Source organism: Pimephales promelas, chromosome 9 (assembly GCF_988280905.1).
Source record: "Pimephales promelas chromosome 9, fPimPro1.hap1.1, whole genome shotgun sequence".
NCBI lineage: Eukaryota > Metazoa > Chordata > Actinopteri > Cypriniformes > Leuciscidae > Pimephales > Pimephales promelas.
The window spans coordinates 19,721,825-19,748,903 of record NC_142777.1 but is presented as its reverse complement, the minus strand read 5'-3'; the positions used below and the strand labels follow the sequence as shown (position 1 = coordinate 19,748,903).

The 27,079-nt window shown below is 41.8% G+C and overlaps 1 protein-coding gene across 5 annotated transcripts in view; it reads right to left on the bottom strand.

The window, feature by feature from the left end:
• Positions 1-27,079, bottom strand: part of mid2 (midline 2) — a 160,154-nt gene that overhangs the window by 94,193 nt on the left and 38,882 nt on the right. For 3 of the 5 annotated variants that reach the window (XM_039648681.2, XM_039648683.2, XM_089134822.1), the window contains exon 1: positions 2,366-2,588. The gene's annotated coding sequence lies outside the window, so the exon portion shown is untranslated. Of the gene's footprint in view, positions 1-2,365; positions 2,589-16,343; positions 16,433-27,079 lie in introns of those variants that run through there. The other 2 variants (XM_039648682.2, XM_039648684.2) reach the window with 1 other exon arrangement.

Genomic DNA, 27,079 nt, shown 5'->3' with positions numbered 1-27,079 from the left:
GTGAAAGATGGAGTACATCTGCAGTTCTGGACAGAAAGTTTGCATGCACAGTAGACTAAAAATATCCATCTAACTGTTACCGACAGGAAGGGCGCAAGCTCTGAACGCTATGAAAAAAAAAGTTATTGTTTCTGTTTAGTGTGGTTATACAGAGTTTACTCATTGAATGCTGACAACAATGCAAACACATAAAATCCAGCCACACCTGCCTTCTGCCAACGAAGGGAGTTTAAACTGCCTAAAAACTCCTGATTTAGGAATTGCAATGCATCTTAGCATAGTAATGCACGACATATTATTTACTCAGACTGATTATGATTAGGGATGGGCAATATACAGTATGTTTATATGTAAAAAATAATTTTATTCAGCAAGGAAGCATTAAATTGATCGAAAGTGACATTTATACTGTTACAGAATATTTCTATTTCAAATAGAGACCATTCTTTTGAACTTTAAATTCATCAAAGGATAATGAATAATAAGCAGGCGCAATTACAATTATAGAATTAAATGATAAAATGTAATTTTGCAGTTGCCTTTTAAACACACAATAGTCCATCATACCTCTGTTCATGTCCTAGACGCAAAAACAATGGCGAGGCACAAAAGAAGCACAGTTCAACTCATTTGGTTTTCTGTTACCCAGAACCTCACATCATCTCATAACGCTCTTATTCATATGTGATTCAGCTGAGACGACGTGTCATGTCATGAGTCGCAGGAGCGTAAAAATGAGGTGCTTTCAAAACAAGTGTATGCTCACGCTTTCTGTTTGTTTTGCTCAGAGAGTCGCAGTGGAATAAAAGTCATGTTATTTTAAGGGCTAACCGTCCATATTTTAGCTGCTAGTAATCTAAGTCTGTACAAAAGAACATGAAGGGACTGACAGCCATGGTGTACATGACACTAAATATCACTTTTATGTATTCTGGTCATAAATGTTAAATGGTTTAGCACTATGAGCTATGTAAGCCAACAGTGTTGCTCTTTCATCAAAGACGCAAATCAGATCAATCTACCACAACATATTTTAAAAATGACAGCTGCTAAATGACATTTTAATGACCTTCAACTCGGGGTCTGCCTACAGGGTGTTCTGCATACCAGAGGAACAAACAAACCTCCATAATACCTGCTTTCTGTTAAAGGACTTTGACAGCCTTTGATAAAAGCTTGACAAAAGAACCAAGCTTATTATATTGCACAAAGAAGAGTAAACAATCACTTACAAATCAAAAACAGCTGAGGTTTGAAAACAATTGAACTGAGGTCCTGCGATAAAAAACGGATCCAAACCACCATTCATGGATTTATGCTCTGATTTGGAAAAGTATGAGTTTACAATAGTCAAAAGTGAGAAATGCTAATATTAAAACAAAATAATGATAATAATAAAAACTACATCAACATTTTTTTTTAGTGATAAACACATTTTCTTTCAATTTCATATAAATTATGTTTATAAAATGTACTATAAATGGATAAACACTGAAAGGTACAGACTAAAACAATGTCCTGTACACAGAACAGCTGATCACAAGTAGCATATATGTCCCTTAAACGCAAACATAAAATAAAAATAAAGATGTTTTACAGTAAAGTAAGAAATGCACATTACATATGGCAGTTGTTTATAAAGGTGAACAATTTTTTATTATAATCTAATTTATTTGACTTATTTTACAAGGCTAGCCTACATGTCGTGGCCCCATGTCGTTAAATGTTGTAGTGGGGCCCCGGTCCACAGGTTAAAATTATTTAAAAAATAATAATAATAAAAAATGTAAAATTAATATAAAAACTTAATCTATGTGATAGCCACCACTGTAATGGCCTTTCTCTTATTATGAAGTCTATACTAAATGAATCGCTGAGTTTCTCATGGATATTTAGCCTATGTTTTGACGCAATGGTCATGATATGCGCAAATCGCCCAAATGTTCACATAATAAGAGTAGGCTTATAATATTACTAATCCCTTTATTTCTGTCAACAGGAGAGCATCACTGCTGATCGCTACAATACAATGTTAGTCAGCATCACAAAACAGAGACAATGTCGAAATAAAGCGCAACAGCGAACAGGTTAAGAAGTAAAGCACACCGACTCTGGTGCGTTGTTTCTCAATATCTAGCGAGTTCACTACATAGACCGCATTTTGCGCCTACGATGCCACAAAACACCGTCTAGGCAGGCAGCTCAGTAGGTTTTGCAACACAGCCCTGGTTCAAAGAAATATTAAAACTTCTCCGCTTAGTTTACTTCAGGATGCATTAAACTATCCACCGTCTAACAGAGTTTAAATCCTGTTCAAAGCGCAACTAACTACAGCACGGCGAGATATAACCACATACTCACATACCAGCTTTAAATGTCGAACATTCTTTTCTTCTGTCATCTTGAAAGAAACCAAAAGGGGACACAAAAGAAATATTGATATCAGAAACAAGTGTTACTGTCTGGACGCGCAGTCCTCCGCGACGCAGTATGTCTCGAGAACGCAACTTTAGAGAAATGAGCGCAGCGCGAGAGCAGACAGACAGGCAGACAATCGCAGGAAACCGGGCTCCTCCCACCGGCTACGCGCATACAGTCTCCCCAATGATTCTATGATGAGCGGCTACGGGCTCCTTCCAGCCAGGCTCTCCTTATTGACAGGGTCATTCATCACCAGAAGGCACTCCTGCGTCTCTTTATGGTTAGCAATATCAACCATAAAATAAATTATGTAGGCTACCGGTATGTTATGGTCGGCTGTGGTGAACCGGCAAGGAGCTGTCATGACCCATTTATTAGGCTACACCTCGCGTAACTGTGACCAAACCCGTTGAGAGATGATATAATATAGCATGTTATTAACGAGAATCCCACCGAGATGTATGGTAAACAGAATTATTCATGGACAGCTTAGATATGAGAGCAAATACAATGATGATAAAGAGGGTCATTTGCTTGTCTCAGTTAGGGGTGAACAAACATGAGACTATAAGCCTAGTTGGCATGACATTTCCCCCCCTCCAGTGAATTTATTATTTCTATATATGCACATAAGTCTGGAAAAAGGTAATTGAACACACATCTATATTATATCTATATTATATACCACATTATGTCTTGTCACAATGGAATTCGACAAACTATCAGCGCTTTTCAGCCAAATTTAAAGGGATAGTTCATTCCAAACTTTTGTCATCATTTATGCATCCCCATGATGTTCTAAACCTGTATGAGTTTATTTCTTATGTTGAACCCAACAGAAAATATTTTGAAGAATGCTGATAACCACATGTTGCCGGTAGCCGTTACTTCCACATTATTATTTTTTCCTAGAAGTCAATGGTGACCATCAACTGACTGATTACTATCATTCTTCAAAATATATTCTTTTGCGTTTAACATAAAAAAGAAACTCATTCGGTCAGGAAAAACTTGAGGTTGAGAAAATTATTACAATTTTCATTTTTGGTTGAACCATCAAGCAGTCAAACAGATGAAACATAATCAAATATGTAAAAGATAACAATAACCATTGTTAGCCAATAAATCAATGCATTCTAACTTTATATAAATTACACAGTAAATTACTTAACTTTAAATAAATAAAATAACTATTAAAGTGTAACAACTTGCCCCTGACTTGCCCCAAGCTATAGCAAACACATTATCATACTGTACAAGTTCTGGGCTGCATTTCCCAAATGCATCGCAATCCTAAGTTGATCATAAAACAATTGCCACCAATGGCCTCAACAATCAACTTTGTTTACATGGAAAATATCTGAAGAGAAAACGCAAAAGTGGGGTTGCGTTAACACTTTTTATTCTACGTTTAGACTAGCGTTATGGGTGGGAAATCCGTGTGCATATGGTGACACAAAAGTGTGTGAAATTCGATGTAGTATGCACTCCAGGAGGCTAGGTGGCAACGTGGAGCACTGCCACAAAACAAGACAAGTCCGCACGCCTGCATACAACCCTTACCTTATTAGCGGTGGAACGTTTTTAAAATTTCCACTCTGGAGGGTGGTTTAACTTTTTTGAGTTTTTAAGCCCCAAAAACGCTGTCGCCGTGTAAACGAAAGGCACATCCGATAAAATATTTTTACGTTTTCACCCGCAAGCGTTCTCGGGTAAACAGGGCCTTAAGCTTACAATGCTTTTGGAAAACGCAGCCCTGGTTCTGGTTCTCAAATTTGATTATCAGAGCTCCTCAAGACAGACTACCTGATTAACTTTAAAAAGCTATAACATCCCAAACAAATTACTTCAGTGAGTAACAAGAATGTACCGTATTAAATACACAGCCTACAGTTGGAGTTTATTAGCAACATCCTGATTTTCAGCTAAGCAATGTGAACCTAATTCCCTTTTTTTTCAGGGAAAAAACTTGCAAATTGAAGTAGACACATGGTATTAGCTTTTAAAATATGAGCGCACCCCCCGTTGAGGGCATCCCACTGAGATAAGGCCATGCTGTCCTACCACTTGGCTCTCAATTCATGTCTGAAGTGTTATGTGCGACCACTCAAAACAACGAAAAATTCAAAACAAACAATTGCTAATTGCTTCCTGGATTGTTAGTCCAGAAATAGCACAGATAGAGTCTCACGGCACTGATGACAAAACAATTTATACTTGCACTTACAACAGAGATCAGAGATTAAGGGCACTTGCTTCTAACTGGCAAGTATGATTGACCCTGCAATGGAGGTTCAATGAGAGCCATAGGTGCAGCGTACCCACAGATACCCGAGCAAACAGGACTTCTAAAAACTGTATAAAGAGATTTCATTTAATGATATTAGGTAAAAAACAAACAAACACAGGTAGCTAAATAAATGAATGTGCTATGAACTATACTGAGACATTTTCCACTGATTTCCTCTTTGCTGAAAAAGGCTTTATGGCCGGGGTGTCCAATCCTTTCCCTGGAGATCTGCCATCCAGCAAAGTCCAGCTCCAACACTAATCAAATGCACCAGACCCAGCTAATTAAGATCCTTAAGAGCACTTGATAACTTTAGGCAGGTGTGTTGGGAGCAGTATTGGAACTGAACTCTGAAGGAAGGCAGCTCTTCATAAATAGGATTTGGCACTCTTGTTTTAGGCGTTTTTTTTTTTCTGAAACGTCTCACTTGCCACCAAGAGGTCAAGGTTTGGCTAGTCTCATGTAGTCTGACCTTCAGACTGACGGCAGAAGGTCTGGACTCCATAGCAGCTTTCATTTGCCAAGGACCACCCCAAGAGGACTTTTGACCGTCATGTAAAACAACCATTCACAGTTTGTTTAGTTCAGCATTATGCTCAGGGGCGTGAAAATAAAGTCAATGGGCCCTTTTTTAATGATCTAAGCGCATGGTCTTAAGTGCTCAGGGTGTGTCCAAATCCACTTTTGCAAGTATAACGACAGGGAGGCACATGGTCTAAAAGGGTTGTCTTTATTCACTTAATGAGTAATGAGGGTGTTTTGGGTGTAACGTACAAAAAAAAAAAAGAAAGAAAAAAAAAATCAGTCTCCAATTCCCTTTAAAAGCCAATTGTGTTCGCGACATGGCGGATTCGCCATTCACATGGCGTAATTTTCAAGTGGAAAAACCGAATGCTTCTCTAGCGAGGAAACGGATCTGCTTGCACGTAAGGTAAAAGCACGCAAGCACACCATCTACAGGACGTATGCTGCGTTCATGTGCTATGGTAATTATGGTAAATACCAAAAGTCGACGTGGAAAATGCACATGAACACCCCCTCATGTGGTATTTTCCACTGGGCAACTCGTAGAATATTTTGATGGACGAGTTTCCGAGATGAAATAACCTTTGACCATTTCAAAATGGCGGAGAGCACCGCGAGAGTCGTGAATGGTAAAAAAAAATAAAATATATATATACTATTCATGATCTAGAAAATATACAGCATATTATTTACCTTTTGAGTTTTGATAAATCATTTTCTTGCTGTTGCAGATGACTTCAGCAATCTAAAATAGTTTTAGCTAACAGGTCTGGATCTCCATCTTTTTACCACATTACGACAACAAAAGCACTTGAACGCAACACACTGGTAAATACCAGTTCGCAAGTGGAAAATATCCTATTTTCCATAGCACGTGAACGCAGCAAAAGTGTACGTGTGTTGTGGATCCGCTTATAGGCACACATTACTAACGCGCTCTTTAAATAACCAAAAAAAAAAAAATGCGCCATTGACTTTAGATTTCAGTTGCCTAAAAAAGAACAACGTGCGAACAATGCATCTACCCTGAACACATCTTGTTTTCAGACCTATTTAAACAACATGGCGCAGTACGTGAAAAGGATAACTGAAACTAGAATAAAACTGAAACTGGCATAAAACATTTGCGGCGTGCCTGACGCTGTTTGTGCCGGGTGTATGATAGGCTCCTTGTGTGTGTCCTGGTAAACCCTAAATTATGGGTGACAAAAAAGTTGGGTAAATATTTTGGTCCCCATGAGGAAAACAGCTTATAAATCTAAGTAATGTTTTTGATATGTACAATTGCAGAAGGTTTTCTGTGATAGGTAAGTTTAGGGGTAGGATTAGTGTTAGGGGACAGAATGTAAAGTTTGTAAATGACAAAAATCATTATGTCTATGGAAAGTTCCCATAAAACATGAAAACCCAACATGACGAAGTACAGTTTGTTCTTGCCACCTGAGTGTTTTCCTAAAGCAGACCCAGCCAATATGCAAACTGACTGGTTTAGTCAACAGAGAGGCCCAGAGAGGCCTGATATAAAATGCTTGTGGTCATGTAGATGAAGAAAGACAACACTGTGTTTTCCGAACGCCTGCTGCCACATGACACACCCATTGCAAGAGGAAAAGCTGTCAGATTTGCAAAGCTTATTCCACTCTGAGGGGAGATGATATGTCCGAAGACATTACAGCAACATGAAAAGCAGTGTCTGCGGTCATCTGACGTAACATAAAGACAATTTCTGCAAGAGCTTCCTCAAAAAAATTCCAAGTTCAAGGTTGGATTATTATAATGTGGAGAATAGATCAATTTGTATTTTGCTGGAGTGTGGTAATATTTGAGCACTCCCAGAAACTGTCCTTTTCATTTCTTGATGAATTCATTCATTCAGCCGCCTGCATGCCTTCAATGCTTCTGAGACATTCCTGCCATTCTTTTCTCTTTTTTAAATTTTATTTTAGAAGATGAAATATTACAAGCTGCTGATCAACGGTTTGAGAAGCCTGGGTGAAAGAATGAGGGTAAAACTCTAGCTGACAGGAAGCACAATGACATGAAGGCTGCTTACATAACAGATCATCATCTACACATCAGCATGAAGATCCAGGGGAAATGCATCACCGCCCCTTTTTTACTCGGTCTGTTGACTATCTGAGGTGGGCGACAAGCTGCCTCCACACGCCCTCATACATCGGAAACACAGGAGACAGACAAGATCGGCTTTCAAGTTAGATATAATGAAACTTTCAAACGCATTCAATGGATGGATGCTCCAAAATATTTAAATTGGAGGCAGGGTTAGGTAACAATGAGCCAATCAAGCCTCTGAGAAGATACAACAAAAATAATAACAATTGAAACAATAAAAAGTGTAAAAAAAGAAAACCGTTTGATTGCAACAGAAATAGCAAGTGGTTGAAGTTCACAGGAAGCTGTAGAGCTAAAGACAGATGGGCTGTACAGTTCTGGTTGGTTTATAAAACCTCCACTGACTTTCATCTGAGTTTGAGATGAACCACAACATGTGCACAACACCAGTAACAGAACTTTCCCACTGTTCTTAAAGCATGTCTGTTCCTGTTTTAGAACAGTTTGACCAGGTCTCTGATTAGCACTGTGTAGCTATACACAAGTTGGTTTCTTGAACAGCCAGTGGGTGCTGCCATGATCACCCCCTATTTCCGTTGGCCAGTTTTCTGTGTCTGTTCATTGCACAAGTTATAAACCACAGGAGCCATTTGAAAGCTATGGAAGCTTGTTTCCGCCACAGAATAAAAAATAAAACTTTACCTAACTTTACCAACTTTTAATCTCACAATTCTGACTTTTTATCTTAGTTACACAATAAAAAGTTGCAATTGCTCATTATAAATCAGAATTGCATAATATAAAGTTGAAATTGTGAGATATAAACTCGCAATTCGGAGGAAAATGTCAGCCTTTTTTTCCTTAATTTAGACTTTATGATGCACAATTGTGAGTTTATATGTAGACCAGACTTAACATATAGCCAAGGTATAACTGTATAGAACAGATAGTTGTGGTAAAGGTCTCTGATTTGTAAATAATACAAAACTCCAATTTTGCTAAAACTCTAGTCCAAACAGCTATGGAGTAAAATGCCTATTTACCATTGTGGATTATTATTTCTGTTCCACTGCAACATTTGGTTATGTCAAGGACTATATCTTCTAGCAGAAGCATGACATTTTCTGTAATGCATTTGCTTAAATATTTTTTTTTAAATATTATGCTATTATTATTATTTTTTATATGTAAATTGTTGAGTTAAAATCAACATGCACAAATTGGCACACATCTAATACTCTATATTTTATATTAAGTATTTTCAATAAAATAATGACAATTCATTTCTGAATAGTACAGTGCGTCATTTCTGCAAGTGTGTGTACTGCACTTGACACAATGTTAAATACTTGTCTTGTAAAAAAACGGTCATATTTTCTGCACCGCAGGTTTGTCAGACTTTATTTCCCTATAACTCGCAAACTACCGTAGAGAGAGATGAAAATAGACCCACAATGATTTTTCTTCTATGCAAGCACTTCATTTAGATGTGTTTGCATTTTCATTTTTCAAAAACAACAACCTTTAACTAATGGAATAACACATTGTGAATATGAAATACTCTAGAAAATGACAACATCCTTGCAAAAAAAAGAAATAAAAAGCAATATAGAAATAGTTCAAGCACAGTATATTTTTTTTATTCTATATGTTGTCGTGTATCTTGGTTATTAAACAATGGCTGAGCTGATGTCTTGGCCAGGCTGCAGAACTACAGCAGGCGGGCTATATTATCACTGTAGTTTTTGTTGCTACTTTCAGTCGAACAAAGACATATTGTTTCTGACAGAAATGTGGAGTTCTAATACGCAGACCCCATCACTATCATACACAGATGCTTTCACACTGACTAACCAAATTAAACTGCCACAAATGTCAGTTATACCCTCGCCCCATCCCTAGGGGGATTCTTCAGTCTGCATAATGTATCGGTTACCCAACGTAACCTCGGTTCTCTCTAGAAGAGCAAACGAGTATTGCGTAAGTTAGCTTATGCTACGGGAAAGTTTCATATTTTCGATATTTTGAAGCTCCTTAATTTTTGTATTCATTATCAACGCAGTGCAGCAGCTAGCAGACCTAGAGCAGGCTGTCTATGCTCATTGGCTGCCCTGCGGCAACTGCAGCAGCCTATCATTGAAACCGGCGTGACGTCATGTCAAATGAAGGGCACCCTCATCGCGTCTTAGCCCACTAGAATGGGCGTGGCTTAGCATATATAAGTGGGGCTCAGAGGCTATCTCCTTGGTTTTCAACAACTGAAGCAAAAGTTGCTCGTGGCGTGACCACGGCAGGTTACACAATACTCGTTCCCTCTTCTAGAGAGAACCAAGGTTACGTTAGGTAACCGAAACGTTATCCTACTAGAGGTTCTCTGGGTATTGCGCAAGTCAGCTTGTACTACGGGAACCCTTTGTCAATGCCGTGCTCGCCAAGCATCCACTTTATGAGTCCCAGAGAGTGCCAATCACTTTAGGGACATAGCCATGTCTAGGTTTGAGGATGACTTTAGAGTCATTCTGTCCGAACTCAAGACACGCGGCGCTGACAGACAGCGTGTGCAAGTCCCCCACAAGTTTGACTGATGAAAGAGCAGTCAGAAAAATAAGTGATAGGTACTTTAGATACATGGAATCTAATGGATCAAAGGGATAAGCTTTCAGGGACTTTAGGGCCAAAGAAAGATCCCACATAGGAATCAATGGGGGGGCGTGGGGGATTCATTCTCCTGGCTCCTCTAAAGAAGTGGATGACAAGCTTGTTCCTTCCTAGTGATCGGCCACGCGTCGACTCTGTGAAGTCGAGGGGTGTGGAGGGGGACCTCCCCCTATCCAACAGCTCTTCAAGGAAACTAAGCAACCAAGAGACCCTACACGTTTGTGGGTCCAGATTTTTGTTGGTGCACCACTTGGAGAACATAGACCATTTAGACACGTAAAGCTCTTTAGTAGAGGGAGCTCTAGACTCCATAATCGTGTTCGTCACTCCTCCTAGCAGGATAACGGATATCCGTTGATCAACCATGCATGCAGAGACCAGCGCTCTCGATGCCAGATCGAGCCGCAAGCTTGAGAGAGGAGATCTGTCCTCACCGGAATTGACCACGGGGCTGTTTGTGACAGCCGCGTCAGCTCCGGGAACCAAGTTTGGTTCTCCCATCGCGGGGCTATAAGGAGCACAGAGTGGCGCATTTCCCTGATTCTCTTGATTACCTGTGGCAACAGTGAGACCAAAGGGGAAAGCATACAGCTGGTGGCTGGGCCAGATTTAGGCTCGTAAAAACTGAACCGGAGGTATGGGCTGGAATACGGCAGGTCGCTGACATCGATTGCTGGCTGTTTCACATGTGTCGTCCCGATTGTTTTGAATGGGGAGTGTTTTGTGATAACTTTGTGATGCGCGAACAGTGCCGGGGCCAAATAGCTTATTAGTAAGCGTGAGCACTCGTGAGTGGTCACATAACTTACATTCATAGCCAGGGGCAGAATAGCCGCTCTGTTATGCACGAGCAGTACCGGAGCATGTGTTTATTAGTAAGCATGAGCGCTTGTGAGCAGGCACGTAACTTACATTCATAACCTGACCAATATGAGGCTGGTATGGCCGTGTGACAGAGCGGGCAGAGAGAAGGCGTGAGCACAGAGTTGTGGGCACATTTCTTATATCTAACACTCGACCGGCTTTTGCCAGCTTTATGAGAGTGGGCTCAGTGAGTGTGAGAGACACGAGGGGTATCGTGGTTGTGTGTAGGGATGAACACTGAGATGTCTGGGCCCAGGCAGAGAGCGCAGATAACATGGCGGTCTCCAGCGCTGGGTGGGGCTCGGCACAAATTGCGAGGCATCTTGAAAAAGACATCTCGCTGCTCTTTTAGAAGGGTGGTGTCGCAGCGACAAACACACACAGGGAATAGAGCTCAGAGAAAAGTATACGTCGCCAGATAGCATAGCTTGCACGGATGGCTGAAGGCGGGGCTTCTTCAGGTGCTGTCCTAAGCTGGCTTTTCGCTTCTCAGACGACTGCGGCTGCTTATCTCGGAATCGAGCAATGAGGAGAGATTCGCTGAAGAGATGAAAATCAAGGAGACAGCCTCCGAGCCCCGCCTGTATACGCTAAGCCACGCCCATTCTGGCGGGCTAAGACGCGATGAGGGTGCGAGCGCCCTTTATTGGAAGTGACGTCAAACCAGGCTCAGTGGTAGGCTGCTGCAGTTGCCGCGGGCAGCCAATGAGCACGCTAGACAGCCTGCTCTAGGTCTGCTAGCTGCTGCACTGCGTTGACAATGAATAAAAAATTAAGGATAATTTTTTTGCTTCAATATCTGAATCTTTCCCGTAGCGTAAACTAACTTATGCAATACGGGAGAACCTCTCATAAGAGGTTTTCATACCTCATACCTCATTCACATACTTGTGGCTCACAACCTATAACGTTAACATTTGTCTTTATTTATTCAACATTCTTAGGAAACTAAACAAATTCTCAGTAATTCAGAAGCAACTATGCAACTACTCATTACATGAAAATGTTTAAAATGCCAAAGCTTACAGAAATTTTTAGATGACGAATGCAGAATTATAATGCTTCACAGGAACGTAGAAGCTCATTTGGAGTTTATAGCAGCAAGGCTATTTAAAGTTAATTTCCTGTTAGTTTCCCTTTATTTTCTTTCTTTTAAAATAAATTAGCAAATAGCAATAGAGCCACAAATGTCACAACGTGTAAGGTGTTAAAGAGTGAGTAGACCCCCTGTTGTAGATCCCACTGAGATAAAGGCCATGCTGTCCTACCATTGGGCTCTCAACTCATGTCTGGAGTGTTATATGGTTATACTCAAAAAAAAAAAAAAAACAACAACAACAAAATCATGATCTGCATACTGCTTTAATATATCTACATATCATATATCTATTATCAGATATAGGCCTATATCTACTATATCTATATCTATCTTCAGTGAATTTAGGGTCTGGATTCAGAGTTGCTAATTCATGTGTGAAAATGATTCTTCATGCCTCCTTCCACACCATTCTATCACAGTTTGAGCCTGATGAATCTTGACATAGTCATCCTGGAATATAGCGTCCTGGAATACATGATTTGTCTACATATGGTTGTTTTTAATGAAAAGCTCACATACTAGAAGAACTGTTGCCGAACATGGTAGAAACATATAGTTTATATATATATATATAATGTTTCTACCATGTTCGGCAACAGTTCTTCTAGTATGTGAGCTTTTCATTAAAAACAACCATATGTAGACAAATCATGTATTCCAGGACGCTATATTCCAGGATGACAATGTCAAGATTCATCAGATTCATATACGTTCCTGTGAAGCATTATAATTCTGCATTCGTCATCTAAAGATTTCTGTAAGCTTTGGCATTTTAAACATTTTCATGTAATGAGTAGTTGCATATATATATATATATATATATATATATATATATATACATATATATTTATTCACACAGTATTTATATAAATGTCTGTTTAGAAGGTCAGAAGCTTTGTGTTGTTGGGATTTGTTCTGAGATAACAACCGGCTGAATATACATTATCCTTAACACATAATACAATAAGCTTCAATGAAGCTACTTAATGTTCCTTCGTTACTAGCTCTAAAATAATGTTTAAGAATTAGTAATGGGCTGTTAAACTGTCAATTTAAGACTTGAATCCGTGGCGGAATGGAAGTAGTTCTGCACAAAAGAGGGTTTTTAAAGACACTCTAAATTTATTTACTCACTTGTGTCGTCGTACTGTTGTATAACCAATATCACACTCCTAGCCATGCGATTTGGCAATATATCAGCACGCTGTGATGCCGTGCAGCCTCGTCCCTACGGTTGAATTACAGCTGTTCTGATATCCAGCCATATTGTACTGCTATCGTACTGTGTGCTCTATGTAACATTTTATTTTTCTTCATTTTTTTCTTTCATTCATTAATTCTTAATTAATTCAATTCTTGGTAAGACTTGATAATTACAGGAGACCATGGGGCCCTCCTTATTGCTCTGTATAACCCTGTATAAACCCATATCAAGTTCTCAGTAAAATGAGATTGGAGGCATAGCATTTCCTGAATCCGCAATACAGATGAAAATAGGACTTTAATTAAAAGTGGGTAATAGCACTATTGCCTTTACAGAATAGCAGTAAAACAAATAATCCAGTCAATAAAGCAGCATGAACACTACTAATGATTTTAAAATAAAAAAATTAGGTATACAGCTTGTGCCACATTCATGATTGCTAAGGGGGTGAATTGATCTGAAGACTTGCCAGGCTTCTGTTTAATTGAGACATACACCATTAATACATTTATGAAAAAGAAATTACAGTCAGAGACAAAACGTAAGGCCAGTAAAAGACTGTATCTTTTAGAGCCCAGTGAAACGCTCTGCATGAGCTACTAAGTCCACATGTGGATTTAGACTAAGTGTCTGTTGTTAGCTGTCAGAAAGAATCAAAAGCGACTTTATTGCACAACAAGTTGTGCTAAAGGCTATCTCAGCTCTGGCTGTTAGAAAGCGGATGATTGCTGAAGGCAGCGATTTGTTTTATGGGGATGGAAAAGCTTGCTTGATTTCATGGCCTATACAGCCCTGTGGAAAGCAATAGGAAATAAAATGTGATTCAAGTAGTAAAATAAGTTAATCGTCCACCGCACTCCATTCCTCTCACACACAAATCCAGGTGATCTCAGAGCTTGTAAAAACAAGTTGGCAGTATGTGCCTCACACCGTGTGTACGGACATGACAGCCTTTGTGTTGCAGTCATGTTGGCTGCATCCAAAGATGAAAAATGCTGCCTCAGCAGCCGTGATATGGACAGTACCAAGGCAAATCTGAATCCAATGCTCACATCCTTCAACTGAGATACTTTTATCTGATTGATTCTTTTTTTTTATGCAGCATTTTTATCCTTCCACTATTATGTGACAGTTGATGTAAAAAAAAATAAATAAATAAATAAATAGGTGACTGAAATATGCGGTTGGTGGTCAGTTTGTGTATAGATGAATGGGTAACGTTTTTTTATAAGTAAACTGTAATAAAGTACTTACATTCATAAAATTGCCACTGTAAGTAAAAAAAAAAAAAAAATAACACTTTAGTTTAGGGCCCAATTCTCACTATTAACTAGATGCATATCACTTGTCCTGTTACTTACCTGTTATTACCGGTTACTAAATAGGATGTTGGCTATTTGGCCTTGTCTACTTCCCTTAATCTTACCCAATACCTAAACTTATCAACTACCTTACTAACTATTAATATGCAGTAATTAGAAGTTTATTGAGCCAAAAGTCATAGTTAACAATGAGAATTGAAAGTGTGACCAAATATTAGCTCATATGTAAAGAGGTAGACAATGTTTTTATGCTTTGTTAACAACTTATTATTCAAAAGCGATGGACGGTATTTAAAACCAGTAGGTTCTAAAGATAGGTCACAGAAAATTGGAATATTTCAATAATTGCATTAATATTAAGTGTTCCGTAAAATACAAATACATTGAACACAAGCATGCAAACATACAGAGACACAAACACGTGCGCCATTGTTTTGTCTCAAGATGCACACGCGTAATATATAATATATTTCAGGCATGTTTAAAAAAAGTTACTTAAAGATCCTAATTTAACTAATGTCTAATCCTGGCTTAATCTAAACCCTGTCTGTGAAACCAGGCAGGCCAAAATGTTTTCTATTTGAATATATTTTGAAATACAGTTTATTCCTGTGATGACAACGCTGAATTTTGATCCTTAAGAAATCATTCTAATAAGCTGATTTGGTGCTCATAAAACTTTTCTAATTATTAACATTTTACAGGATTTTTAATTTTTGATGAATAAAGTTGAAAAGAAAAGCATTTGTTTGAAAACTTTTCTGACATTATTATGTGGTTGTGTTAAATAAAGAGCATTCATTTCTTTAAAAAAAAAACTATTGTTTTAACACCACAATTAAAGGTTTTTACAGAGGTTTTTCTTTTTAAAGAGTACAAATTGTGCTATTACAGGAAAGTGTAGAGCAGTTCTGAAAGTTTACTGGGAACATTTCTTTGGTCTTTGTTTTCATGAAAAGGTCAGAACAAAATACTGGTTACCCAATTTCAACAACAATGCATTTTTTTTTTTTGTAAAATCTTCTATGTTGTTATGCAAAATATTCTAGTTGTTTTTATTCACTGTAATCCCTGAACTGGAAACATCACCAGCTGGCTTTATAATTATCGAAAAGTTTTATATAACAAAGAGAAATCCACTCACATGATATCCGTGGAGAAACGAAAAAAAAAAAAAACACATTTACTTCAGAAAGAAGGTCCACAACAGCTGAAATGATCATGAATGTATGATTACATAATCAGCATTCACATCTAACATGAGAAATGTTGAACGTGGCTAATCAGCATATAATGTGATTTAGTGATTCTAATGTTATAAAGTGTTTTGTTTAGTCTGAATAAGTTTATGAACCTCTTATCAATTATAAACAAAGCACCTGTTTGTCTAGACTAGGCTAATTGGTAATGACTGCTTTTATATAGCCTATACTATTACCATTAAAAATGAATAGACAAGCCTTGGTTATTTAGGATTAAACTCTCTTTAAACATGTTAGTGCATCTTATCTTCTTAAGGCAAAATCAATACAGAACTAATCTCAGGCACCTCTGCTTTCATTGTAAACCGCCAGACCTCACACAAGTCATTAGGAGGCATAATGTGGTCTCACCATGCTGTGAATGGAAATAGCCAGTTAGGGAATTGCTGCTGGTGAGGTATGTGAGATGAATTCTCACGCGTGGACCATTTAAAATGACAGATCATTAACAGAGCAAACCAAAGCAGCTTCAAAGTAATTTGGCAGGCAGCCCCTTGGCCTACTGATGACCTCGACACACAAATCAGCAGCCTTCGCAGGCATAAATCAGTCTGGGTGAATCTGGGTGGGTTACATGGTAATTCTGGAATTATTGGTTAATAGTAAGTGGAGTGCTTAAACTTACTTGCGTTTGTAATTCGGTCAAGACAGCAGGGCCTGATATGAATCAAAACTGGTAAACGAGGTTCAGACTAATCTCATTACGTCCTCCTCCTAAAAGATCAGAGATAAACAGAGGACAAGGTTAAACCAAATTTAACTGTGCAGCACAAACAAGCATCATCTCACGACATCTATACATGTGGATTACCCTTCCAAAAGACTGGCATCAGTATGATATTTTGGTATCATTTTTTGGCATCGCAGTATACATTTTAATCTCAATCGCAAAATCCTACCAGTACTGAGACGTTCGCTCCCTAAAAAGTCCCACATTGCACAATGAGAACCAGGAAGCATCGATGCTCACTGTTCCCTTAAAGGGTCAATTCACTTAAAAATTATGTAATTAATGACTCACCTTCATGTCTTTTCAAGCCCGTAAGACCTCCGTTCATTTTTGGAACACAGTTTAAGAGATTTTAGATTTAGTCCAAGAGTTTTCTGTTACTCCATTGAAAACGTATGTACGATATACTGTCTAGAAAGGAAATAAAGACATCACCAAAGTAGTCCATGTGACATCAGTGGGTTAGTTAGAATTTTTGAAGCATCGAAAATACATTTTGGTCCAAAAATAAGAAAAACTACGACCTTATTCAGCATTGTATTGTCTTACGGTTCTGTTGTCAATCCGCGTTCACGAGTCTGCAGTGATGTAAGACGTTGCTGACGTGTTTCTGGTGCGTCTGTGTATTTGGGTTCAAATAAATATGACTTAGCAAAAAAAATGCAAGTCTTCCTCTGTGTCGAAATCCTTAGACATGTTTGCGAAGATTGTTTTGTTTGCAGCGTAAACGACTCTCTCAGACTGTAAACGAAGATCGGGCGCACCAGATAACACGTCAGCAGTGTCTTACGTCATCAGCATCACTGAACACAGATTGACAACAGAACCGGAAGACAATAAAATGCTGAATAAAGTCCAAACCAAAATGTATTTCCGAAGCTTCAAAAAATTCCAACTAACCCACTGATGTCACATGGACTTCTCTGTTGACGTCTTTATTTCATTTCTAGACAAGGACAGTATAACGCACACATTTTCAATGGAGGGATAGAAAACTCTCGGACTAAATCTAAAATATATTAATCTGTGTTCCGAAGATGAACGGAGGTCTTACAAGGTTGGTTGGAACGACATGAGGGCGAGTCATTAATGACATAATTTTCATTTTTGGGTGAACTAACCCTTTAACAGAAGTTCTGAAGCATGAAACATAAATCAACTGAGCAAACTCACTACAAATATTGATGCGTGAGAGATGTTTTATAAAATACAAACCATTTATTTATTATATTTCAGCATGAACACACAACGCCAGACATGTAATGAACATAACATGTATCATTTATTTATGGCTGAAGTCTTCCACATATGTGTGACAGGAAAATAATTTATCATAATGTACTTTTTAAATAACATTAAAAAACAACAAAAGAATGATAACAGCTCTTCTGATTTTCATAAATACCAGTAGTGATGTGGTGGTGGGTTCCCTGACCATTTGATGCATAGACAATGATTTTTTTTACACTAATCTAAAACAAACATATAAAAACAAAACAAACTGTGGCTGGCCGCTGTATATGTCAGTTCTCTTCCTGTTCAAGTGTGCGGTTCATGGCCATAATACGCTGCAATGTGTGACTGCACCCGGGACTCCTTTTGCTTTTTATATTACTGATCGTTTGGACATACGTGAATTCAGTACATTGGAAACTCCAACAGATTTGCATATCATAACAGTTTACATAATTCCATATGATTACGGAGGCCAGTGGAACAAATCTGGGTCACACTAGGGCCGCCCATTCCCTAACTGATGAGATTGGAGATCAAAATTCTGAAAACGCAACAGACAACTGGAGGCATTTGTTTCTCCTGGGGTAAACAAGAAGCTAAAACGGAGTGAGTGGAGCATGAAAGGAGCAAATGTACTTGGAATAAAACAGCAGAATGAACAGACAGAGGAAGTGTGCTGGCCATGTGCTGTGAAAGCAGAAGCAATGGAAAGAACAAGTCCTCCAAACACTCGAGTCAATCATAAAAGCAGCCACTGCTTGTACAGTGACATCATCACTCATGAGCCTGCACTTTAAGGCAATAGCATTAACAGACACTGCACACCATTTAACCGCAGCATTAGTCAGACTCATCTGATTTTCACAAGGCTGGCTCAAACTCTTCTGCATGACTGGTGTTTGGGTCTAATTCCTCACACAAGTGCTTCAGACTCTAAATATCTTTTACATGTGTGATTCAGCCTCACATAAAGCATCTTTATACTTATGAATTTTCATTTACCTGAAAATAAAAATGATTCACTATTTACTTATCCTCATGATATTTCAAGCAAGCAGGTACTTTTTCCAAGGAATATAAAAGAAGAAATTGAATAATTGTCAGGTCTGTTCTATAAACAGATATTAAAATAAAAATAATAATAATAATAATAATAATAATAATATTCATACATTTAAAAATGATATTATCACATCATTGGTTTTTATTTCAATACATTCTTAAATAAAAAATGAATAATCATAAGAGTATATATATATATAGTTTCCATATCATTGGTTTTATTTCAATTCCTTCTAAAAATAAAGAAATGGAAGAATCTTCAGATCTGTTCTATACAACATTAAAAGCAATAAAAATGAAATAAAAAATATGGTGCCTTTGCATGTGGTACTGATTACAATTAATTTACACATTTAAATTCAATATTAGTATGATATTTTTTTTTCATTCCATTTAAAAAAGAACAGCATGGGGGTGAGGAAATAATGAATCATTTTTGGGAGAGCTATTCTTTAAAAATGTGAAAATGCATACATTTTGGTAAGAAAATCGGTGCCATATCAGCAGCCTCTAGACAGTTTACCAAAACTGAAACCACTCATTCCTAACCAGAACAACACGTCTCCTCTCATGTGAAACTGCAGATGACAGAATCTGTATTAAGCTTATTTAATGATTAGTCAAATGATGAAATAATACAGCATGGAAGAATGAGCATTGTTCTGGGGCTAAATTTAATAACAGCCAATGGTGCTCTGACTAATGAGCAATGCCCCCCTTTACCTCCTAACTGGGTAAAGCAAAAGTGGCCACTGGGTATGTTCTCTGGGGATGAGTGAAGAGATGATTAAGTAAAAGTCAGAGTACACAAAGAAAATCCTTTTTGAGCTTTCACAAGAAAGAACCAAGACTTATTTCAGACGCCTGTTTCTAATGTAAACAGAAGCCAGCACAAATCCTACTTGTTAAATCATTTTCTTACATTATAAACCTTATCAGCCTGGCTCATGAATATTAATTAAATCAAAGTAATATTCACCCAGTAGTCATATAACTAAATTGCAGAAAAAGAAGGAAGTCTGCAAGTTTTCAGGAACTGCATTATTTTATTATTGCATAATTTTTCCTGAGGTGCACCTATAATGTTAGTATGATTTTCTTAAAAAAAAACAAAAAAAAAAACAAAAAAAATCATTATTTAGAAATTTGTCCTACCCTGATTTGAACGCTCTGTTTGAAGGGGCGTGTCTTCGGAGAGACTTCAGTGTAAACGCCCACTGCTGTGATTGGCTAACATTTTGCATATGAAAAAGCTAATTATTACATATTTAACTCTCTCAAAAACTTTTAGCATGTTTTTTTTTTTTTTTAAATTACAGCTCTCAATGTAAGCAAATCATGAAAAGTGTTGTTTCTATTATTATGTTTAGATCAATAGCATTGCATTTAGATTGTGGCATGAAAGATTTCAGTGATGAGAATTGCAGCAAATAAATAAAAGCTGTTTTTGGACTTAAAAAAAAGTTTTCAGGTCTGAAACTTTCAGGATATTCTTATAGTATGATGATCTCTTATGTCAAAAGCTCAAGGAAAACTAGTTTTCTTAATTCACAATCCATTTAAAGGGGTAGTTCACACAAAAATTAAAATTCTGTCAGCATTTACTCACACTTGAGTTGTTCCAAACCAGTGTGAGTTTGTTTTAAGAATATGGGTAGCCAGACAGTTGATGACAGTTGAGTCCATTGACTTCCATAGTATGGAAAAAATACTATGAAAGTCAATGAGGCCCATGATGAACTGTTTGGTTATTGGCATTCTTCAAAATATCTTCTTTTGTGTCTAGCTGAAGAAATACATTTTTTTTTTAACTATCCCTTTAACTGCTTATCCAGTTTGTTAGACTGTCGATCCTTTTATTTCAACCGAAAATCCATTTTTACATGGCTGGCAATATTTAATTTTATTTTTTTTGTTTTCGTGGTTACGCCAAACAAAGTTCTTAAAATACGATGACAACTGGCCAAAATAAAGGGAGGCAATCATAAAAATGCCAACAAACTGTTTTTATCCATACAATTAAAACAAGATTTGATCCCACTGAATTTCATTGAATGTTGATACTGTAATAATAATACATAAATAAATGAAAAAATATATTTTGTGATCCTAATGAAATGATATCCTCAATCTCAAGGTCTAACAACAACAAACTAAACAAAAACTACTTTATTAATTGTGCAAGTACTGTAAATACACAAACACTGACACTTGGTTAGTGAGCTGTTGTGCTTCCTTATCTCTCTTCTAGGTCTGGAAGACCCAGACAGAAAAACAAGGTCATTGTATCCACATATATAAAAATGAACATCAAAGAAATCCATGTTGCTCAATGTCTGTGAGGCATCCTCTGTTTGCAAGCTGTAAAGAATGAGATATCTTGGCCATGTGCATTGGAACAGAGATGATATTGATATATGGAGGAGTGCCATTAGACACAGAAAGCCTGCATTTGTGCTGCAAAACCCAGTCTCATTTCAATTCAGTTAAGCAATGTCTCACTATTTATTAGGCATTCGAAAAAAAGAGCACGCTCTCACAGTCTCAGAAGAAATAAATACAAGGAATTTTCACTGCCTCATGGTATTATCATTCAGCTAATTAAGAAAGAAAAAAAAAGAAAAAACGGCAAAGCTTCAGACATACTGTGTAGGATGAAAAGCAGAAGAATAGTTAAAAGTAGCTTTGGCTGATTCAAGAAAACAGACCAAAATGTGAGATGTTACAATTAAACAGCTACACAACAAACCCCCAAATAAATGCTGTTTTTGATAAATCAATATCCATCCAGTATATCTGCAGAACATTCTTTAAAAAAAAAAAAAAATACGACTCTTGACCATCAACTCTGACTGTCTCTCAAAATGAACACTTCTTTTGGCTGTTGACAGCTGAAAATATGTGGGTTTAACAACATGGGTTGAAAATGAGACAATTAGACTCAATAGTGTCAATTCTGAGATTTTAATTCATTTCAGAAGCTCCAGTATGAAAATGGCAGGCTGATTGCAATTGAGCCCATAGGATGGGCTGCAGCAATCCATCATTTTGACATTTTGGGAGCAAAGTATAAAAGTTTAATGATGGTCAGAGTCACTCTTTTGACATACTGTGTTGGTACAAATGTGAATTTATTGCACCCAGTAGTCCAAACTCAGCACTAGCACTGTGGCATTGACACAGTGTGAAAAAATTATAGTTTGGCCCAATGTCCAATGGGTCAGAAAGTCATCAAAATCAATTGTGTTGGGTTTATTTTTCTCTCCTTCCCAGTTTGTCTAGCGCGGGTGACAAAACCATCAAAAGTAGGGCCGGAAAGAACACACCCCAGGCCAAACAAGCTTTTCAGCTCAAGCACTTTAATGAAATTTAACATTGTGTTCCACTTCTGCAAACTTGCTTTGTAGAAAACTGGACTTCCCTTTCGTAGTCACTTCGAGTTACGTCAGAAGTGACGGAGATTGGGGGTTTCGCATAGAAAGCCAATCCTCTTCGAGTATTTAAACACGAGCCAATGGCATGCAATGCCTTGGGGCTGCGGAAATTTGCATAGCGTACTCCGCCCTACTCCGTGAGTATAAAAGGAGGAAGTGAACGCAACCGCAGTATGTTTTCGCTTCGGAGCCAAGAGAACCTCTTCACTCCTAAAAGCTGATTCAAGACTCTTCGAGAACGAGCGTCCTCTTCAGTGTTGGTGTGACGGCGGTACCCAGCGAGATTTTGCATTGCCTGCGATCTGAGCAGTGGTCTGCCAGACTTTGCACTTCTCCCTGGCAGCTTCAGCGCTGAAAGAGTGAATTTCTCCTTTCTCATAAAAGTGAAAGTGAAAGAGCTGCACGCGGCACGTCTTTTTAAAGATGGTTCGCCCGTGCCCTTCTGGATGTGGTAGATTTCTGTCGTCATCTGATGGTCACGAACGCTGCTTTGTATGCCTGGGCATTCAGCATGCAGCAGCAGCGTTCGTGGATGACTCATGTTCCTTCTGTGGGAGCATGACCATCTCCACACTGAGGTCGAGGCTCAATGATCTCACTAGAGTGAGAGCCCCGGTCCCCCCTACTCGATCGGCTTCCTTCACGGAAGGGGGCCCGTCGACTCGGGGACCCGGCGATCTAACGGTGACGGTGTGGGATAAAGCCCCGACGATTCCTCGGGCCACACCTCCCGCCTCAGTGCGTGAGCCAGCGAGCGCTAGCGCGACTCGGTCGGTTGTCTCTTCGGCGGCACCGGCTGCTTCGAGCAGCGCTCCAGATGATGATGTGATGTCTATCACAGCATCACTAGGCGGGCTTGAGTCCTCGGGAGAGGAAGATGCGGCTGCGTTGCCCCCTTCGGGAGTGCCAGCGTTGCCCGTGTCAGATCCCGAGCTGACGGCCATGCTGTCTCGAGCCGCTGGGAGTATCGGGCTAGAATGGAAACCTCCATCCTGCCCCGATCTCTCGCGGATGGATAACTGGTATCTGGACAAAGCTGCCGCCGCAAGGCCACGGCCAACTCCAATACCTTTTTTCCCCGAGCTGCATGCGGAGTTATCGCGCTCTTGGGGGGCTCCTTTGTCCACTCGAGAGCGCGATCTCTCCCCCGCCTTTCCCCCCCTCGACGGTGGGGCCGCCCGTGGGTACACTGGGATGCCCCCGGTGGAGCGCTCTGTTGCGATGCAGCTGTGTCCACAGGGCGCCTCCACCCGTGGTCCTCCTAAGCACCCGTCCAAAGCCTGTGGGTTCTCGTCTGCTATGGCGGCGCGAGCCTATAGAGCGGCGGGACAGGCGGCTTCCGCTTTGCATGCCATGAGCACTTTGCAGGTCTTCCAAGCGAAGATGCTCAGAGACATGCACGAGGGCGGGACTGACTCGACGGCATTTAAAGATCTGCGGTCCGCCACTGACCTTGCTCTCCGGGCAACGAAAGTGGCCGCTCGCGCCGTCGGTCAGGTGATGGCCACTTCGGTGGTTCAGGAGCGCCATCTCTGGCTCAACCTGGCGGACACGCGGAGCGCTGAGCGGACTCGTCTGCTCGACGCTCCGCTCTCCCAGGTTGGCCTTTTCGGCGGTGCGGTCGAGGACTTCGCCCAGCAGTTCTCCACCGCCCAGAAGCAGACGGAGGCCATTAAACACATCCTGCCCCGACGACCAGCTGCTGCCTCCACCCAGTCATCGGCGCAGGTGCCTCCCTCTGCTCGCCGCCGAGGACGCCCCCCTGCGGCTCCCCTCCCTCCCGCCCGGCCCCAGCAGCAGCCTTCACCCGGGCCCCGGCGTCGAGGAGGCCGCAGGCCGGCGTCTCAGCCCCCTCAGGCCGCTCGCCCCGCTAAACGCCAGGCCAAGCGAAGATCCTGACACGGGCCGCTCAGTGACGATCTCGAGTCTTTCTCAGGAGGCGGTAGCAGGCCCCCTCCTTCCCCCGGTGGAGGGCCGGGGGAGAATCTTTTGTTCTCAGCTCCCCGCTGCTCACCCACGGGTGGGCAGCACCCTGAACTGGTTAAAGAAAGACTTGACATCCTCACTGAGCTCACAGACTGGAGTGGGTGCGCTCGATGCCCCCGTGCGTCAGCCCACACACTCCTCTCTGTCTCTGAGGGCGCGGAAGGGTGCGTGTGTCGTCCCCGGGCTACACCAATCCCTTCCCCCTCTGTCGCCAGACCCCCGGCAGAACAGACCCCCGTGGAACGCTCCGCTTTCCCTGGTCCCTTCTGTCGGGGAGCGGGCTTCGACGCATCCGAGCGGGGTAACCCCTGCACGCGTGCCAGTCGACCCGCACCGCTGCCCCTCCGGGGGGACGTCTGTGGTTCGCATGACCCCGTTGGCTCATTTCCTGGAAGCCTGGCTAGCGCTTCCCGGGATATCCCGCTGGGTCATCAGAACGATCAGATTCGGCTACGCGATTCAGTTCGCACGGTCTCCTCCCCGCTTCAGGGGAGTTCGCTCCACGATAGTTGGTGGCAATGCCCCAGTCCTGAGAGCGGAGATTGCGACCCTGCTGGCGAAGGGTGCAATCGAGACGGTCCCTCCAGTCGAGGTGAAGTCCGGGTTTTACAGCCCCTACTTCATTGTCCCCAAGAAGACCGGTGGGTTACGACCGATCCTGGACCTGCGCATTTTGAACCGTTCTCTCCATCGACTACCGTTCAAAATGCTCACGGCCAAACGCATTTTCGAATGTGTTCGGTATCAGGATTGGTTTGCAGCGATCGACCTGAAGGACGCGTACTTCCATGTGTCCATCTTACCTCGACACAGACCGTTTCTTCGGTTTGCCTTCGAGGGCCAGGCATATCAGTACGCCGTTCTCCCATTCGGGTTAGCTCTGTCCCCTCGCGTCTTCACGAAGATCGTCGAGGCAGCCCTTGTTCCCCTTCGCGAACACGGGGTTCGCATCCTGAATTATCTCGACGACTGGCTGATACTAGCACACTCTCGAGCTCAGCTTTGCGAACACAGAGACTTGGTGCTCCGGCACCTAGCCCGTTTGGGCCTTCGGGTCAACCGGGAGAAGAGCAAACTTTGCCCCGTGCAGAGGATCTCTTTTCTCGGCATGGAGATAGACTCGGTCGCCATGTCCGCGCAGCTCACGAACGAGCGCGCGCACTCACTGCTGACTTGTCTTCGACAGTTCGAGGGCAAGAGTGCGGTTCCACTGAAACTATTTCAGAGGCTCCTGGGGCATATGGCATCCGCGGCCGCGGCAACGCCGCTCGGTTTGCTTCATATGAGACCGCTTCAGCTGTGGCTTCGCGATCGAGTCCCGAGGTGGGCATGGCATCGCGGCTCGCTCCGAGTTCCAGTAACTCCAGCGTGCCGCCGAACCTTCTTCCCGTGGTCGAACCTCAGCTTTTTACGGACCGGCGTCCCTATTCAGCGAGTTTCCAGGCATCTCGTTGTCTCCACGGATGCATCTACCACGGGTTGGGGTGCCATGTGCAATGGGCATGCAGCCGCCGGTTCCTGGACAGGAGCCCAGCGCCTCATGCACATCAATTGCCTCGAGCTGTTGGCAGTACGGCTCGCCCTTCGCCGCTTCCGAGCGTTGCTCAAGGGCCAGCATGTGCTTGTCCGCTCAGACAACACTACGGCAGTAGCGTACATCAACCACCAGGGGGGTCTACGCTCACGCCAGTTGTCGCAGCTCGCCAGCCACCTCTTGATATGGAGTCAGAAGCACCTGAGGTCCCTTCGTGCAGTTTACATTCCTGGAGACCGGAACTGGGCAGCCGACGAGCTGTCCCGGGTCCGCCCCATCTCCGGCGAGTGGCGACTCCATCCCCAGTCGGTCCAGCTGATTTGGGACGAGTTCGGGGAGGCACAGATAGACCTGTTCGCCTCTCGGGACTCGTCCCACTGCGCCCAGTTTTATTCTCTGACCCGCGGCACTCTCGGCTCGGATGCGCTGGCGCACAGCTGGCCACGGGGCCCACGCAAGTATGCGTTTCCCCCAGTGAGCCTCCTTGCACGGGTGTTGTGCAAGATCAAGGAGGACGAGGAGCAGGTCTTGCTGGTAGCCCCCTACTGGCCCACCAAGACGTGGTTCTCCGATCTCATGCTCCTCGCGACAGCACCTCCTTGGCCTATTCCTCTGAGACCAGACCTACTCTCTCAGAGACGGGGCACTCTGTGGCACCCTCGTCCCGATCTTTGGAGGCTGCACGTGTGGCTCCTGGACGGGACGAGGCAGGTTTGAGTTCGCTGCCACCTGCGGTGGCGGCAACCATCACTTCCGCAAGAGCGTCGTCCACGAGACACCTTTATGCGTTGAAGTGGAACCTCTTCGTCAATTGGTGCTCTTCTCGCGGAGAAGACCCCCGGAGATGTTCGATCAGTGTCGTGCTTTCCTTCCTGCAAGAAGGGTTGGAGCGCAGGCTGTCGCCCTCCACCCTTAAGGTTTACGTCGCGGCCATTGCCGCTTCTCATGAAGCAGTGGAAGGTAAGTCCTTAGGGAAGCACGACCTGGTCATCAGGTTCCTGAGGGGAGCGAGGAGGCTGCATCCGCCTCGTCCTCCCCTCGTACCCTCTTGGGACCTCTCGGTAGTTTTAAGTGCTCTGCAGAGGCATCCCTTTGAGCCTTTGCAATCGGTAGAGTTAAAGTTTCTGTCCATGAAGACAGCGCTCCTGGTTGCATTGGCCTCCATCAAGAGGGTGGGGGACCTGCACGCATTCTCCGTTGACGAAGCGTGCCTGGAGTTCGGGCCGGCTTACTCTCACGTGATCCTGAGACCCCGGCCTGGATATGTGCCCAAGGTTCCCACCACTCCCTTCCGGGACCAGGTGGTGAACCTGCAAGCGCTGCCCCCGGAGGAGGCAGACCCAGCCTTGGCACTGCTCTGTCCGGTACGTGCTCTCCGC